Source organism: Notothenia rossii (genome assembly GCF_949606895.1).
Source record: "Notothenia rossii genome assembly, chromosome: 3".
Classification (NCBI taxonomy): Eukaryota; Metazoa; Chordata; class Actinopteri; order Perciformes; family Nototheniidae; genus Notothenia; species Notothenia rossii.
This window is the reverse complement of record NC_136901.1, coordinates 42,916,660-42,934,028: the sequence shown is the minus strand read 5'-3', so window position 1 is coordinate 42,934,028 and position 17,369 is coordinate 42,916,660. Positions and strand designations below refer to the sequence as shown.

General features: G+C 45.5%; 1 protein-coding gene across 1 annotated transcript in view; it reads left to right on the top strand.

Moving 5' to 3' along the window:
• Positions 1-17,369, top strand: part of LOC307033598 (uncharacterized protein) — a 127,804-nt gene that overhangs the window by 67,424 nt on the left and 43,011 nt on the right. The window lies entirely within an intron of this gene.

Here is a 17,369-nt window from a genome sequence, read left to right as displayed (position 1 = left end):
GGTGCTAGCGATACTGCTAGTGCTAATAGTGCTAGCGAGCTTCAGCCGCGCCGTGTGTAAATGTGACCTGAGCGAAGGCTCGCAGACAGGTTTGCTGCTGCGTACGGGTAATATGTTTTGTTTACCTGAGTGCAGGTGCAGGCACATCGCCTTGTCTTTTTTTAGTTTATTAACACTGACAGTGTATTAATGTGAGCTCCTACACCTAATAATTTGGCCTTTCATTGAATGCTTTATAAACCAATTAAACTTACAGATGTCATTGTGAATTGGAAAACTGCATTTAAATGTTGTTAAAGGTCAACGTTTATGGTTCAGCAATTGTTGATTTTGAAGTGTTTCAGTTCAGCACATCATTTATTTTGTGATGATTTAAAAGTACAATCCAGAATAATATACGTACTCGCCTTTATCTTTTTCGCCATCTTAGCCTTTTCACCAATTTCTACATATCACAGTTTTGCATGATGTCACTGTAGGACAATGTTTTAAGGATCTCTTGTCGAGCTAGGTTGTCAGTTTGAAATGTCTGGATGAAGATGTAACTGATTTACAAATGTTAAAAAATGCCCCTTTTCATCCACAATCTGAGGGAAAACCCCAAAAAGCATGATAGGGCGAGCCAGGCCCCTTTAAGTTATTTTATTTATTTGTGTATGCTTCTGAGAAGCTAATGTATAAGTTATACAGTTATATCTGCAAGAAAATTACAATAAAATGACGGTTTAATCTTCACATCTTGTATTCATGTCTATGATTTTGAGCACCAAATTATTGAAAAGTATCGATAAGAGTATCGAAAAATACCGATACCGATAAGCAGTACCGGTATCGATAAAATCCTAACGATACCCAGGAGTAAGGAAGAATTATTCTTTGACACTTAGGAGAAAGGAAGAAATATTCTCTAACAACTATGATAGCCAAGCTAGCTGTTTCCTCCTCCTGATGTCCTGAGAGCTGTTTTGTTATATTTTAAGAGTCTTTCTAAATGGAAATCTGACCAACAGTTATTCCTTTTCTAACCAGCATTCACACTATGCCAACACGAGGCCACAGAGATGCTGCTTCTCCTGATTTAATTAATGTTTGTAATAGTTCCTGATATATCTGAAATGTTCTACTACGCTGTGTTTCAACCATGGTTTTCTTATAGCCTTGTTATGCTTCAGTTCAAAAGTTACTACTTTTCCTTTTATCAAATATTCAATGTCCCGGATTAAACTGCTAGCCTCGTTAAACTGCATTGAAGGGATTTTGTTTTACTGTTCATTAATCTGGTGAGTAGTTTCTCTAATAGTCTGTTTGGGTAATAAAATGTTGTGACTGGAAACTTATTTAGGGATGTTTTTGATAGTTCTTGTTCCCAGTAAGCAGTCTGTTCTGGTCTTACAAAATAATCAACCTGACGCAGCGTGAACGAGCTGGAGGGCTTTAAGGGAACTAAAAGGAGACATTTTGTGGGGGGGCTACCCTTCTTCTTCTCTGAAGTCAACAACCCCCCCTTGTCTTTCAGGTTTTAATGAAGGATAGTTTAACTGAAAGGGGGAGCTGTGATCAGTGTGTGAACCAAATTACTAAAAGCATATTTCCCTTTTATTTAGAAATGAAACAAAACATGTCAGTTACTTTTTTCTTTTGGGGGAAAACTTGCAAAGGTTTAATGGAAAATACCACAATAAAACTAAACAAAAAGTATATACATTTGTAAAAAAAAAAGTTATTTCAGGGAAAAATACACACAGGTGGTAAATATAATGTTGAAAAAGCAACAACAAAAAAGCGTACACAACGGTATATGTAAAAGTTGAATTTGTTTTAAAAAGGTAACTTAAAGATATCACCAATAAACTTCCCCAGTTCATTACTGACATGAAGATAAATGTTTGAGGTTTTCTGTTTAATAATTCGAACAAGGCTTAATTTTAGCTAACTTGCAAACATGTCCAGCACAGAAAATGTAAAACATTTGCTGAAGCCAGAGTTCAGTTTGTTGACACATTAGAGAGCAAACTGTGGAGAGAAGCTCAGAAAATAACAACTCAGCTATCAGACATGTGCCTGTGATACAGCCTCACACAGTCAGTAAGTGAACCACGGGAGCCGGTTTGCGCCCGCGAACGAGCCGGTTCTTTTCTTTTTTTGCGGAGGGATCTAGATCGGCATTAAGGCACATTATGCAATGTGCACATTATCCCGCTTATTACATGGCCACATTCTCAACAAAGTAACGACATGACTCCCAATATTAATTGAAATGCTTTTATGGATTTAGAAAATGATTTTATTAATTTAAAAAATAGTTGTATTTATTTAAATTGACATGCATCCGCTAAGAAAAATAGTCCGTTGTTACTGTTTGAGCTAACGTAGCAACGGCAGGAACTTTTTCGATAGTGTTTTTGAGGAGCTTTTTGATTACGGATTTGAAAACATCGTTGCTTGCATTAAAAGTAGCACAATTCATTATGTCAAACCTCGGAAAGTATCTAGATATCCCTGCCCTAATGCATATCAACTGAATATGTGTCGCCGTTTGATGTCTATGTCTGGACCGCTGCATAAAAAGGAGGGTTTCTGCCCCGTTACTTCTCTTCTTACTTCAATAAGAATAAAACACGGAGGAGGGAGATCTCTTTTTCTCCCCCTCTTCTGACAGCCCAGCAGCTGATCTCAGAGCACGCTCCCCTCTCCTGCAGGGGGGCGTGGTCAGCTGCAGCTCACAGAATCGGCCTTTTCTTTAAATATAATTTAAAAATGTCGATACAGTAGCCCCTTTTTTAAATAGTTTTTATAGGTGTTGCTATCTGTTTTGTGTAGCGTGGTTCTACAAGCAAGTCAGTGCATTCATGGGGCGGTATCAGAGAGTTACAAGGGTCTGTAAATGCAATGAAAACATTTGGCCACAGCAAATCATTTATATTAAACATGGAATTTTTACTTTTCAATACTTCAGTCCAAAGGTATTGTATTGGTAGATGTATTGATTAATCTAAGTGATATATGTGTACACATAGGCCTATAGGCCTACATCATTCATCAGTCAAACCTACATTTGATTTAATTATAAAAAGGTATAATATGTGGTAAACTGAAGAGCTGTTTGGGAGCCGAAAGCCCGTGCTGGTGATGAATGTCTCCAATTGGCTCGGCAAAAGTTTGTTGTTGTTTTGTGGCAGTTTTACGTCGCCACTTCCATTCACATTTGTCATCATTGTTCCACAATGTTTATCATCATGAAATGAATATCTATATATTGTATACTATACTTGCACTGCTGCTTACCGTTTTCATACTTTATATATCTTAACATATTCATACACACTGTTCATACTGCTCACAGCCTGCTGTGTATATCTAGTGTATTCATACCCCTCACTGTTTATTCATCATTCAATTCATTCTATATTTTATTCTGTAGATTGTGTACATTACTTTTCACTTTACTGCTTGTTGCACTCCTGGTTAGAAGCTAAACTGCATTTCGTTGTCTCAGTACCTGTAATCTGTGCACTAACAATAAAGTTGAATCTAATCTTGAGCAGGAACAAATGTATTTACTTAGTACATATCTGACCTTAACGATTAAACGATTAAACCCATGTGTGCATTTTTTATAAATGCAAACCAAGTCAAGCCGACTCCGGAGGTGGCGGTATGCACCTTAAAGTTGTTTGCAATCCGCCAAGAAAACGAGAGAAGAAGAAGAAGAAGAAGATTTTGATTTTTAAAACAAAATTTTATTTCCATTTGTTTTAACTATACACCGAAACAAAAAACAAAAAGCATTACACAAATCAAATAAATAAACAGATTTTCACGTCTACCAAATAAATGTCATTTGAAAACGTTTTACCCATTTCAAAACATCATCTTTTACACACCTTAAAAACAAAAAAATTCACCTACCCTTTAAAACTTCAATATTAGAGAGTCATTTTCCCCCAGTGAGCACAGAACCTGCCCAACTGCCCACACATCCAGAAACCCCTGTAGATGATTGATCAGCGTATAGTATGCATGCTCCACCCTCAGACGCGCTGCCACCAGCCCCCTCAGACAGAGCACTGCATCCGTCCACCCTACTCCAGCAAGTTTGTTCTTCCTACTTTTCCAGATTGCTAATTTTGCATTAGCAAACAAGAAATTGATCAATAGTAGGATTTCCTTCTTTTTCAGGATGTATTTGGGGCCATGGACAAAAAGTGGTATGGAGAAAACCTCCCCGAACCCCTCCACCCACTCCTGTAACATTTTTTTAAAACCAGCCAACCGGGGACAGGACACCACTAAATGCTCCAATGTTTTTGCCATAAAACAGAACGGACAGCCCCCCCTTGTGCCTGGGTCAAAATGAGCCCTGTATTTGTTAGTGGCTATTGCACCGTGTATAATTCTCCATTGGATGTCAGCCATCCGTTTTTCAACGGGACACTTATACAGGATCCGCCAGCTGCCCTGAGGGGAAGAGCCCAAACCAAACACATCTGTCCACCTCGACTCTCTGACGCCTGCGAGCGAGCTGAGGTTTAGCACCTTTACGCAGCTAAGATATAGCTTCTTCCCATTGCAGGAGCTGAACATTCCAGGTGTTAGAGTCCCCAGTGATAGCAGGAGACCATCCTCCTCTCTCCATTCCCCCACCGCAGGACCCACCCTCAAGGCAGGAAAAACATAATCATGTCCAGGCGTGAGAGGACGCTGGCGCTGACTGTTTGCCGCTTCTCTGTCCGAAAATCTCGTCTTTCTTTGTGTTAATCTAAGAGTTTGACCACTTTCTACTGCTATAGATTGCTAACTATTCTGTTGTTTTTTTGTTCTGATCTGGACATATTTGTTACACCCGATTGCCATTTTTGACGGACGCTTTGGTTCTCTACCCTGCTACACCTACCTGCTAACGCTGCTCCATCTATCAAATAACCAGCCCCATTCTTCGTCCTGCCCCTCCCCGTGGGCCCTGACTCTGGTTCTTCTTCCTGCCGGTCCCCCCATCTGCTGTAAAGGACAGCCTGCAACTGACCTCTCATCCTGTCTGACGGCTGCCAACAGCTCCACTTTCAGCGCCGCTGGTCTACAACCATAGCCAGCGCTGTGCTAACGCTGGCATCCTACCGCGGTACTACGATGTTACGATACTCTGTCTCCCAACTTTTTAATCTCAACAACTTTTCTGCGCTTCCTCTAAGCTTGTCTGTCATCAATTGCCTGGGGCTTCTACGCAGACCGAGGTATGTCCATAGAGGTTCCAAACGCAGATTTGTTTACTCCCAGTCCGGAAAATCATCCATAACATCTATCTGGTCGACTAACCGCCATGTCCCACAACTGTCATGTCATCTGAGCGCACTTATTACTCCATATTATACACCCACCACTGGTCCGTTACAATCCCAGCTGTACCAAAAACCTGGAGTGGATTCCACTGCCCTCTTCTCAGAGCTGGTCCAAATTCCTGGAATGGATCCCACTGCCCTCTGCTCAGAGCTGGCCCAAATACCTGGAGTGGATTCCACCGCCCTCTGCTCAGAGCTGGCCCAAATACCTGGAGTGGATCCCACTGCCCTCTGCTCAGAGCTGGCCCAAATACCTGGAGTGGATTCCACCGCCCTCTGCTCAGAGCTGGCCCAAATACCTGGAGTGGATCCCACTGCCCTCTGCTCAGAGCTGGCCCAAATACCTGGAGTGGATTCCACTGCCCTCTGCTCAGAGCTGGCCCAATACCTGGAGTGGATTCCACCGCCCTCAACCACCAAAAACTGATAATAACACACTTCCTTCCACCTCCTCTCCGCTCCTCCCCCCCCCATCTCACATTCCTCCCCGCACTGTCAACCTGGACAACCTCTCACCTCTTCAGCCTGTGACCATACCACGCCCCTCCCACTCAACTAATATTGCCCTCCTTAACATCCGATCACTCAACAAGAAAGCCCTCATCCTCCATGAACTAATCTTGGAAAAATCCCTTGATTTCCTTCTGCTCACCGAAACCTGGCAACAGCCCGATGACTTCTTCTCCCTCAACCAAACATCCCCCCCTGGCTTTAAATACATCACTAAACCCCGCCCCTCCCGCCGTGGTGGCGGCCTTGCTGTAATCCACAATCAGAACATCCAGATCACAGAACTAACCCTCCCCTCAGTATCATCCTTTGAATTCATTGCCTTCAAAGCCCCTCCCTCATTGACAGTCATCCTCATCTACCGGCCTCCTAAACCTCATCCCTCCTTCCTCTCCGATTTCACTGAGTTCCTCACACTTGCCTCATCCCTGTCTCAACGTCTGTTACTACTTGGTGACCTCAACATTCACATTGACTCACCCACCTGCAAGCTGGCATCCGAATTCACAACCCTACTGGACAATTTCTCTATCACCCAACATGTCACCTTCCCCACCCATGAGAAAGGACACATTCTTTATCTTGTCTGCTCTACCAACCTCCCAGTGATTGACCTCCACCCTTGCCCATTTCCCCTCTCCGACCACAAACTCATACAATTCAACATTGCCCCCCCCACCCGAAACCCCTGCCCCCCCAGAAACATCACCTTCCGTAATCTACATTCCATTGACCATAACCATCTCTCTGAACTGCTATCGTCTAATCTCCCCCTGGACGCAACCCTCAGCTCACCTGACGATCTGCTCAACCACCTCAACTCCACCCTACTCACCTCCCTCAACACTTTAGCCCCCCTCAAAAATAAAACTGTTACTTTCAAGACCTCCTCACCCTGGTTCACACCCGCACTGCGTAAAATGAAGCAGCGAGGCCGCCAACTTGAACGTCTTTCAAAGAAATCATCCCTCACATTCCATTACATAAGCTACAAACTCCATCTCAATGCATACAGAGATGCTCTTATTGCCGCTAAATCTGCCTACCTCTCCAACATCTTCACTGACCCCTCCCGTAACCCCAGGACCCTCTTCTCCACAGTTAACAAGCTCTTCAAACCTCGTGCTGATAACCTCCCTACTTCTACTTCTGCTACTTGCAGCTCATTCCTCCAGTTTTTCGCAGACAAAATTAACGCCATTAACCACTCCTTCTCAGCTCCATCTGATATACAAGCATCTCCCCCAACCTCCACCGCTACCATTTCTCCCCCCATCTCCCTTGACCTCCTGACTCCTCCTCCCCAGCGCCGCCTTTCCCAGTTCAACCTCGTTACCCCAATTGAAATACTCCATCTTATTGGTTCCTCAAATCCCACAACCTGCTCCCTTGACCCTCTACCCACTCCTCTCCTGAAGTCCTGCCTCCCCGTCCTCTGCCCCTATCTTGCTAACCTTTTCAACTCCTCGCTGTCCCATGGAACCGTCCCCTCTGCCTTCAAAACTGCTGCCGTTACTCCAATCCTCAAAAAACCTGGTCTTGATCCCTCCTCCCTCACTAATTACCGCCCCATCTCCAACCTACCATTCCTCTCAAAAACTCTTGAACGCATTGTAGCCAAACAAATTCACTGCCATCTCCAAACCAACCAGCTTTATGAACCCCTTCAGTCTGGATTTCGTCCTCACCACAGTACAGAAACTGCACTCGTCAAAGTCCTCAATGACCTCCTCACCTCTGCTGACACTGGTTCCCTCAATATGCTCATCCTCCTCGACCTGAGTGCAGCCTTCGATACCATGAGCCACAACATCCTGCTCACCCGACTCAGGGACATTGGTATTGAAGGTATTGCACTCAGATGGCTCCAGTCCTACCTCACTGAACGATCCCACTTCATCTCCCTCCCCAAACACTCCTCTGCCACAGCTTCAGTCACCCAAGGTGTTCCTCAAGGATCAGTACTTGGACCCCTCCTCTTCATCATTTACATCCTGCCCCTCGGTCAGATACTCCGCCACTTCAACCTGGACTTCCACTGCTATGCTGATGACACTCAGATCTACCTCAGCACCAAATCCCTCCATAACCCACCCCTTACCCACATCGATTCCTGTCTGACAGCTATTAAAACTTGGATGCAACATAACCTCCTCAAACTGAACAGCAACAAAACAGAACTCCTCCTAATTGGCTCCAAATCCACCCTCAGCAAGGTCACTAACATAACACTCACCATCGATGGCACCATTGTTTCCTGCTCCAATCAGGCACGCAACCTTGGCGTAATCTTTGACCCCACCCTCTCCCTCGAACCTCACATCCGCCAAAGAGTCAAAACCTCATTTTTCCACCTCCGCAATATTGCAAAAATCCTACCCTCTCTCACCCGCCCCGCAGCCGAACGACTAATCCATGCCTTCATTTCCTCCCGCCTTGACTACTGCAACTCACTTCTTTACGGCATCAGCACTACATCCCTCAACAGACTCCAACGGGTTCAAAATGCAGCTGCACGTCTCCTCACAAATACCAAATCATGGCATCACATCAGCCCAGTCCTCAAAGAGCTCCACTGGCTTCCTGTCTCCCATCGCATCAATTACAAAATGATGGTCCTCACCTACAAAGCACTCCACCATTTGGCCCCCCCTTATCTCACAAACCTTCTCACTCCTTATCAACCCCCACGGTCCCTCAGATCCACCGCAACCGGACTCCTATCCATTCCCACATCCACACTCTGCAGCTTTGGGGACAGAGCCTTCTCAGTGGCAGCTCCTAGGCTCTGGAATTCCCTCCCCCAAGATCTCCGTGACTCTGAGTCCCTCACAGTCTTTCAGTCCCGCCTCAAAACACATCTTTTCAACTCTGCCTACCCATAAGCCCCCCTCCTCTCAATCAATTTCCTCTTGACTGCCTTTTTATTTATTTTACTATACTTACTTGTTTGCCTGTCCTTGTTTGTCTACCCTCCCTCATATTGTAAAGCGTCTTTGACTCGTGAAAAGCGCTATATAAATCAAATGGATTATCATTATGTCCCTTTCTCCACTGGTCGGCCAGATCTGCATCCAGAGCAAAAGTCCGGTGGGATGGCGACAGCGACTGCCACACCTCTTCTACCAGGTTCTCCAGAACTCGAGTTGATCGAATGCCCGTCACCTCAGCCAGTTTTTCCGTGGAGATCCCTGTCAAATGGCCAAGTTTTACCACTCCCGCTTCAATGAATGCATTTTTTAGGGCGGCTGAAGAGAAAATGGTTCCGGAAAGAAAACCAGTGTCAAACAGGGGCTCCTCAAACAGCCACATCACAGGCCGGGGGTCGGGTGGTCTGGTAAAACTCAGAATCTTCCAGGCATTGATGACTGAGCAGTAAAAAGGTGCAAGTCCAGTTATCTTGTACGCAGGGGCCTTCAGCAGAAACAGGTGTTTATCAAAACCAAAGCCCCCTGCCCTCCAGAGCAACAGCCGGGCCATAGCCAGCCAGCAGGGAGAGGCACCATACAGCAGCCGCTGAGCTGCCTGCAGTCTAAAAGCAGCAGTCCTCGCAGTAATGTCCACAAGGCCCTGCCCCCCCTCCGCCACAGGGAGGTACAGGACCGATGCTGGCACCCAGTGATGACCCGACCAGAAGAAATCCACGAGGAGCCGCTGCAGTTGTTTCATGAGGTCCGGCGGTGGGGTTAACACCTGGAGTCTGTGCCACAAAGATGAGGCAACCAGATTGTTGGCTACAAGAACTCTTCCCCTGTAGGACAGCTGGGGTAGCAGCCATTTCCATTTAGCTAATTTTGCTCGCACCTTTCCCAGCAATCCCTCCCAGTTCTGTGCCACCATGTCCTCAGACCCCAACCAAACTCCCAGGACCTTTAAACCCTCGTTTCCCCAGCTGAGGTTACCAGGAAGACTGGGCCTATTTTCTAAACTCCACTGACCTACCAAAACTGCCTCACTCTTCTCCCAGTTAACTTTGGCTGAGGCAGCCTTCCTATACAAAACTAAACTGTCCTGTAGCTCCTGGATATCTTGCTGCCCCTGGATAAAAACACTGACATCATCAGCATAAGCTGATACAACCACCGGGGGGGGCCTGAGCTGACACTGGCAGACTCAGGCCCCTCAGCCGGTTTCTAAGCCTGCACAAAAGTGGCTCGATGGCAATACTATATAATAGGCCTGAGATAGGGCAGCCCTGCCTGATCCCCCTTTTAACTGGTACAGGTCTGCTCAGCCCTCCCCCCACTTTCACAACACAACATGCATCACTGTACAAACACTTCACCCAGGACAAAAAATGCTCCCCAACACCAAAAGCCTGCAATGTGGCAGCCAGAAAAGTGTGATCCACACGATCAAAGGCCTTCTCTTGGTCAATAGAAATAATACCAACATTTATATTGTACAGTTTGCAAACATCAAAAGTGTCTCTCATCAAAAACAAATTGTCCACAATTGATCTGCCAGGGATGCAATATGTTTGATCAGTACCAACAAGAAGTTCGATAAAACACTTTAGTCTGTTAGCTAAAACCTTTGACAGTATCTTATAGTCCGTACATAAGAGAGCCACAGGTCTCCAATTCTTCAGCAGGGTTAGATCTCCTTTCTTAGGCAACAGTGAAATCACTGCACGCCTACAGGAAGCTGGAAGACTCCCTTTCCCAAAGGACTCCATCAATACATCCAACAAATCATGTCCTAGAATGCTCCAAAAATGTTTTAAAAAGTCTGCAGGTAAACCGTCTATGCCCGGAGCCTTGCCGGAGGCCATGTCACCGCAGAGGTCAGTTCCTCCAGCGTAATGTCAGAGCCCAAGGTGTCACTTTCGGCTGGACTCAGCTGTGGAAGACCCTGAAACAGTTCATCAGCGGCTTCCACGTCACAACCTTCGGCTTTGAACAGGTCCGTGTAGAAGGACACTGCATGTCTCCTCATCTCAGCAGGTTCAGAGGTTACCTGTCCATCGGGAAGACGCAGACATACCATCTGCTTCCTTTGGCCCACAGACCTCTCCAGGTTGAAGAAAAAGGTGGTTGGTGCATCAATGTCTCTCATGGAAGTAAAACGGGCTCTAATCAGAGCTCCCTTGGCTTTCTCCTGAAGAAAACAGTTAAGCTGTTGTTGTTTTAGGAGGGACTGTTCTATATTTCGAGCAGACACACTCTCTAACTCTCTGATCTCTCTCTCTAACTGCTCTATAGCTCTCCTAGTGTTTGCAGTGGAGTAGGCTGTATACTGTTGACAGAACACTCTAATCTGAGCCTTTCCTACCTCCCACCACTGACTCAGGGAGGGAAAAGACTCTTTCTTTGATTTCCAGTTGATCCAAAACAAATAAAAATTCTCACAGAAAATCAAATCTTGTAAAATTTTAACATTAAACTACCAGAACAATCTAGGTTTCTCTGTGTTGGATAAAACCAAATCCAAAGAAAGTAGCTGATGATCTGTAAAACCAACAGGTTGGATGTGACCATGGGCGCGGGAAGGGGGGTGCTGAGGGCGCTGCAGCACCCCCTAGCGGCAGGCAGAGGGTGCGGAGCTCCCCTGTCTGAATTATTATTTTGACGGTTATTGCTGCTCCCGCTGTGCATAATCTGTGTAATATGTAGCCAATAAATTCCACATTGTTTGTAAAATAATATTTTGGCCTGCCCCGAATGCTTTTTCTGTAGGCCCGGACAATTATACCTCAATAATATAATACATTAACCGTGCTTTACGTGAACCTCATCAAGACACTAGAAAGGACGGCAGGACTGTAATTTCCCGTGTTCAGTGAATGCAACAGAGGCAAGACACCAGACCAATCAGAGAGTTGCATGGAAATAAAAGTGCTTGTGTCATTCAAGCTCGCGGCTCTGTGTGTGTGCGGAAATAGCGCATTTAGTGTGTGTGAGAGAGGGGGAGAGAGAGGGACCGGTGCCAGCAGCAGGGACCGTGTTGTTAGCATCTGGTTAGCTAGCTGCACTAACGGACATACGGAGCTGTTTGTTCCACAACAAGCTGGAGGAGAGCTCTCCTGTCAGACTGAGAGACTCAGGTGAGCTAAAGGACTCTGAGTGTTTAGATAGTTAACTTTAGTCTAAGTTATCTCAGTGGGTCTCAAACGGTTTGGTCAAAAATTATTCAAAAGATTATTTCCGCGGCACACCTTCATATGATCATTATAGTTATAAATAAAATAAGAGAATAAAGGAAAAACAGTTATGAAATACTATATGGCAGTAAAACAAGAATACAGTTTGAAAGGGGAGTGATTTGTAAAATATCCATAAAGAAAAAGAACATCTGCTTACAGTTGTGTTTCATCTGGGTGTTGAGAGATGTATCCATAGATCTCTTACTGTTGCTCTCAAAGTGCACCAGATTGATGCTTTTAACTTCAATATTTAAAAAAAATCTTCCCGGGGGAGCATCCCCCCGGACCCCCCTAGAGGAGGTGAGGTCCGCTCCCCACTCGTAAAAAATAGCACTTTACCCCTGCCTATATGCCGTGAGCTGATTATCGAGCCTTCATTGTAACAGTCGCGGGTTTACTGTGTGTTTGCGTGTAGGGAGTTTTTTGTGCGTGCTCTATAGTGCCCGTAATAGTGTTCACTGGAGTCCAGCACCTCAGCACCCCCACTCAAAATACCTTCCCGCGCCTCTGGATGTGACAGTTCACTGCACGAGTAATAAAAGAAGAAGACATGTAAAATCTGTCTAGCCTGGCTGCACTGACGCCCCCATCTAGCATTCTCATCCAGGTGTATTGTTTAACGGAGGGATGCTTCATCCTCCACACATCCACTAAGTCAGCCTCTCTTATCACCTGTGACAGTAAAAGGGACGACTGAGGATGAGGCTCCCGTCCTATTCTGTCTAAAGTGACATTAGTGCAAACGTTCCAGTCCCCCCCCAGTATAACACACTCCCCCTGTACACTAGTGTCTAGCTTGTCTTTTAATAACTGAAACACAGATACACGTGCAGGGCCCTGATTGGGTGCATACAAATTAATAAAGGTGAAACTGAACTCTAACAGTTCCACTTTCACCATCAAGGCTCTACCTGCCACTATCTCAGTGCTGGATAAAATCTTTACATTTAGAGAGGGGGAGAATAAAACAGCTACTCCAGCACTAAGGTTTGAGCCATGACTGAGTACATACTGACCCCCCCACCACATCCCCCAGTCCGTCTCATTCAGGCTATCACTGTGCGTTTCCTGCAGAAATATCAAATCTAATTTTTTCTGATTAAAGACTTCTAACACTAAAGCTCTTTTCTGTGCACTTCTACCCCCGTTCATGTTCAAAGAAGCAACCCTTAAAGCCTGCATTAGAGGAAGGAGACAGAGAGAAAGAACAGACAGGTACACACAGCAGAGAGGAGACACCCAGTGTTGCATGATCATGTTGAAATTATTTAGACCTTTTCAGTTTCTTCCCTCTTTTGCTTCCTGGCGTATCTTTTTTCACAGCAGTTACATGCCTCCTGAGACGATAACGTTTCTTTTCATCCAGCAGGTCTAACCCTACAACTTTCTGAAGAGTTCTCACTGTATGAAGAAACTTGTCAATATCAGGGAAAAAATCTCTCACTTCCACTGACTTGCCAAAAGACTCGTCTAAAAAGACATTAATCTCTTCCAAAGAATATATCTCTGCGTTCTGAGAGAGACTATCTGCAACTGAACCACAGTCAGAATCCCCCTCACCGTCTGTGTCCATCTCTGTCACCTCATTATTGTCTGCAGCCTGTTGAAGCTCATTTTTCCGCCCAGAGCCAGACGGCAGCTCCTTCTGTGTGCCAACAGCCTCTACCTGTCCCACAGCACCAGTCCTCACCTGTCCTGCTACATCATCTCTCACCCGTTTACCTGTTTCCACATTTTTTCCTCTCACACTCACCACACTCTCTACAGTCCCTGTTTCATCTCTCACGATATTCATCCCTACTTCCTCCGCAGCCACCGGGGCCCCGGCGGGTGCAGCCAAGCCCGCCTTAACCTGCCATCAGGCCCTGGGGCTGATAGTTTTTGTAGGCCCCCTATTTAAACAACAAATCAAAGTCATTTATAGCCTGGGCAGGCTCTGTGATCGCACTTCTCCACTCTGCTCTACACGCGCCTGGTCCTCTCCTCCATATGAGTGACGTATCGGGCCTCCCTCATGTATTTGTCCGGTTGCCGTTGGCTCCCCTCCACGTAGCAAGTCCTCGTCGTCCTCTCCATCTCCTCCAACAGATAATGTCCCTCCTGTCTGTTTTTCCTCTCCCGCTACTCCATCGCTATCAGAACCAGACGGCCTACTTGTCTCCAAGGCCCCGCGGCCGGCACCGCTACCGCTCGGTACAGAACTCATCTGTCCTTCCTCCTCATCCTGGCCTACAGGTTTAAAATAACCTGTAAGCTTCGGCATTTTTTGTAACAGCTGCTTGTCTCGAAACTCCTTTTCCCTCAACAATTTCCTTTTCCGAGTGCCACTCTCAAACTTTTTCTTCACTCAATCACTCGCAATTTGAATAAGTCACATGTGAAACATATTCTCATTCTGACGTGTGGGTGTTTGTGTATATTTGCGTTTGTGTGTATTGTGTTTGTTTCCCGGGGAAAACACTCACGAGAAACACCGGCTGTTGTTATGCCTGCTGTGACGTCAAGTTACTCCGTTCTCCGCTTGTAATTATGCCGTTACAAGCTTCAAAGTTGTATTTATCATCTGAATTTACCGAAACAAGTTTAATATTCTGAAAGCCAAGACTTTGTTTTTTTAAAATCAGATGAAGACAAACTGTAACGGACCTTGCCGTGTTATCTATGATTACTATATGTCTTACATTAATAATTTCAGTGGAGGGAGGGGGGGCTGCGCTGTGGAACAGCAGAGTGGCGAGGGAGAGCTGTTGTCTTCCCTTTACAAGCTTCAAAAATGTATTTATCGTGTGATTTTGGAAATGAAAGTTTCATATTCTGAAAGCCAAGACTTTGTTTACTTAATATTTCTTTTAAAAACACCCGAAATAAAAAAATTAAAAAATTGAATTTTTTTTTTTTTTTTTTTAATTGGCACATGATAGGCCCCCGATCTCCGTAGGCCCCTGGGCTTCAGCCCAGGTCAGCCCGTGCATTAAGGCGGCCCTGGACCGTGCAGCAGCAGCAGCCCCCGCGACACCGGGTCCCGCTGCCGCTGCCCCGGCCGCCCCGGGCTCGGCCGCCACAGCGGCCCCGGCCGCCACAGCGGCCCCGGCCGCCCCAGCGGCTCCCGGCCCAGCGGCCCCCGGCTCGGCCGCCCCAGCGGCTCCCGGCCCGGCCGCCCCAGCGGCCCCGGCCGCCGCCGGCTCGGCTGCTAGGGTGGCCATTTCCATAACACCAAAAAGGAGGACACTTTGGGATTATCTTTTAGTTTTTATCCTGGCTTCACTGAATCCTTCACACTCAAAACACAATAAGACTCTAGTGTACTAACCACAAGTTGAATGTCTATTTACGATACTTTTGCCCTTTCCTGGCTGCTTCCAAGAGTTTTTTGTTTGTAAGGAGTCTCTGGTACATGTCTGTGCACTCAAATGTGAAGTTGACACAAATTTGCAGCTCTGCCTTGACACTGTCCACATCCAGACGATTTCTCTCATTTCTCCATGCTGAGGTCATCATTGAGAACACACGTTCTGTATGTGCATTGCTACATGGGATGGAGAAGATGTAGGCGCTGATCTTCCTCAGATTCACAAGTGGGACTTCTGCTTTGGAAAACAGTTTCAGATACCGCTCCTCACTGTGGCATCCTTCCATTTCTGAAGAGCTGAGAATAGCTTCCACCATGCCATATTCCTCATAGAGTCCATCCATGTCAATGTCTTTCAGGCTGCAGGCTTGGACTGCATCACTGTATTCTCCATAGGACACAGCAGTTGTGAGGCCAAGCTTTGACACTTTACTATGAAAGCTGTTCTCAGAGAAGTCATACCTTTCACTCACGTATTTCTTGGCTCTTTCATAGAAAACAAGAAAATCAGCCTCACATTTCTTAGCCAGATCAGGGGTTAGCTGCTTGAGTTTGTTGTTCACAGCAAAGCCAAAAAATGTGTCCTTTAACCTTCTCTCAAGTTTCCCTTTCAGTTCAGTCATTACCTTAAACACAGAGGTTATGCTGAATGATTTGGCCTCGAGTGCTTCAATGCAGTCTGAAAACACTTTCAGAATGTGACTGAGGAAGAGAAAATACATCTCAGATACTTCGTTGCCATCCTCTCCAAAGCATTTCCACAAAATCTTGGAGCATTCCTCCTCACCTAGACTCTGAAAGTAGCTGGTCAGGGGTCTCCAACACTTCAGGATTCTGTCAATAGATGGCAGCAGAGACAACCATCGCGTGACAACGTGCCGCAGCAGATTGCATTCCTCCACTTCCACAAACTCGCAGAATTCCTTCAACTGCGCCGTTCTGCTAGCTGAGATGCTAAAATGGCTATACACCTTAAGCACAACATTTTCAATGTCAATATCCAAGTTGCTTGCTGCATATCTTGTTGCATTGTGCAGAATATGGGCTAAACAGTTTGCAGCGAGCACGTCTTTTTGAGCCTGTTTCAGTTTCTGATAAACACTGTTGTGTTTTCCATAGTTAACGCTGGCGTTGTCTGCTGCATATGCTGACATTTTTTTCACATCTAGTCCAGACATCTCCAGTTTAGATAGCAGCTGATTTGTTTTAGCTTCCGACTTTTCGTTGCTATCACTGTAAAAATCCAACAGTGCATGTTGCACGCCCTCCTCAAAGTGAAAATATCTCAGTACAATGGGGAAACACTTGATCGTACCTTTGTTTGATGCATCACTTGCCACTGAATAATGCAGTTCATTTTCTTTTATGTAATCCACATGCGTCTGGACAGAGTAGGGTGCTAGGATATTTTCGCACAAAGCTTTGGCTTTTGTTTTTCCACAGGTCATCCCTTTTGCTATTGATGAGTCGTTGTAGATTGTGCGATCAACTTTTATTCCACAGTCTACACTCCTGTATGACTGGTGATGCTTGACGGCATGATAAACTTTACAAAGTTCTGCTGCGGAGATTTTGTCATCTTGAGGCGATGAAGCTTCACGGAAAAACGATAAAAGTGAAGAGGCACCTGCGCTTTGATCGTTGCTTTTGTGCTTATCTGTGTTAGCATGTCTGTCGACAGCACCTTTTCCTTTGCTACTTACCTCCACATCGCAACGACACAACGTGCAAAAAGCATGGAAGTCGTCCTTTCGGCTTTTTGTGAGGAATCCATGCTCTTTCGACCATTCAGGATTAAATGAAGTCTTTCGTTTCGGCATTTCTGCGGTTTAACCTACCGCTAACTAGGCGGAGTTGGCTCATGAGCTAGTCTGCTAGCGCTAACGTCACTCTGTGCCACAGTGCCATGCCGTGAACGTGACGTCAAGAAGCACATGGCTAATTGTTTACGTTTATTAACCAATGAAATACAAGATATTTATTTGACATCACATTCAGCCAATAATTTGTAAGACCACAAGTCTTACAT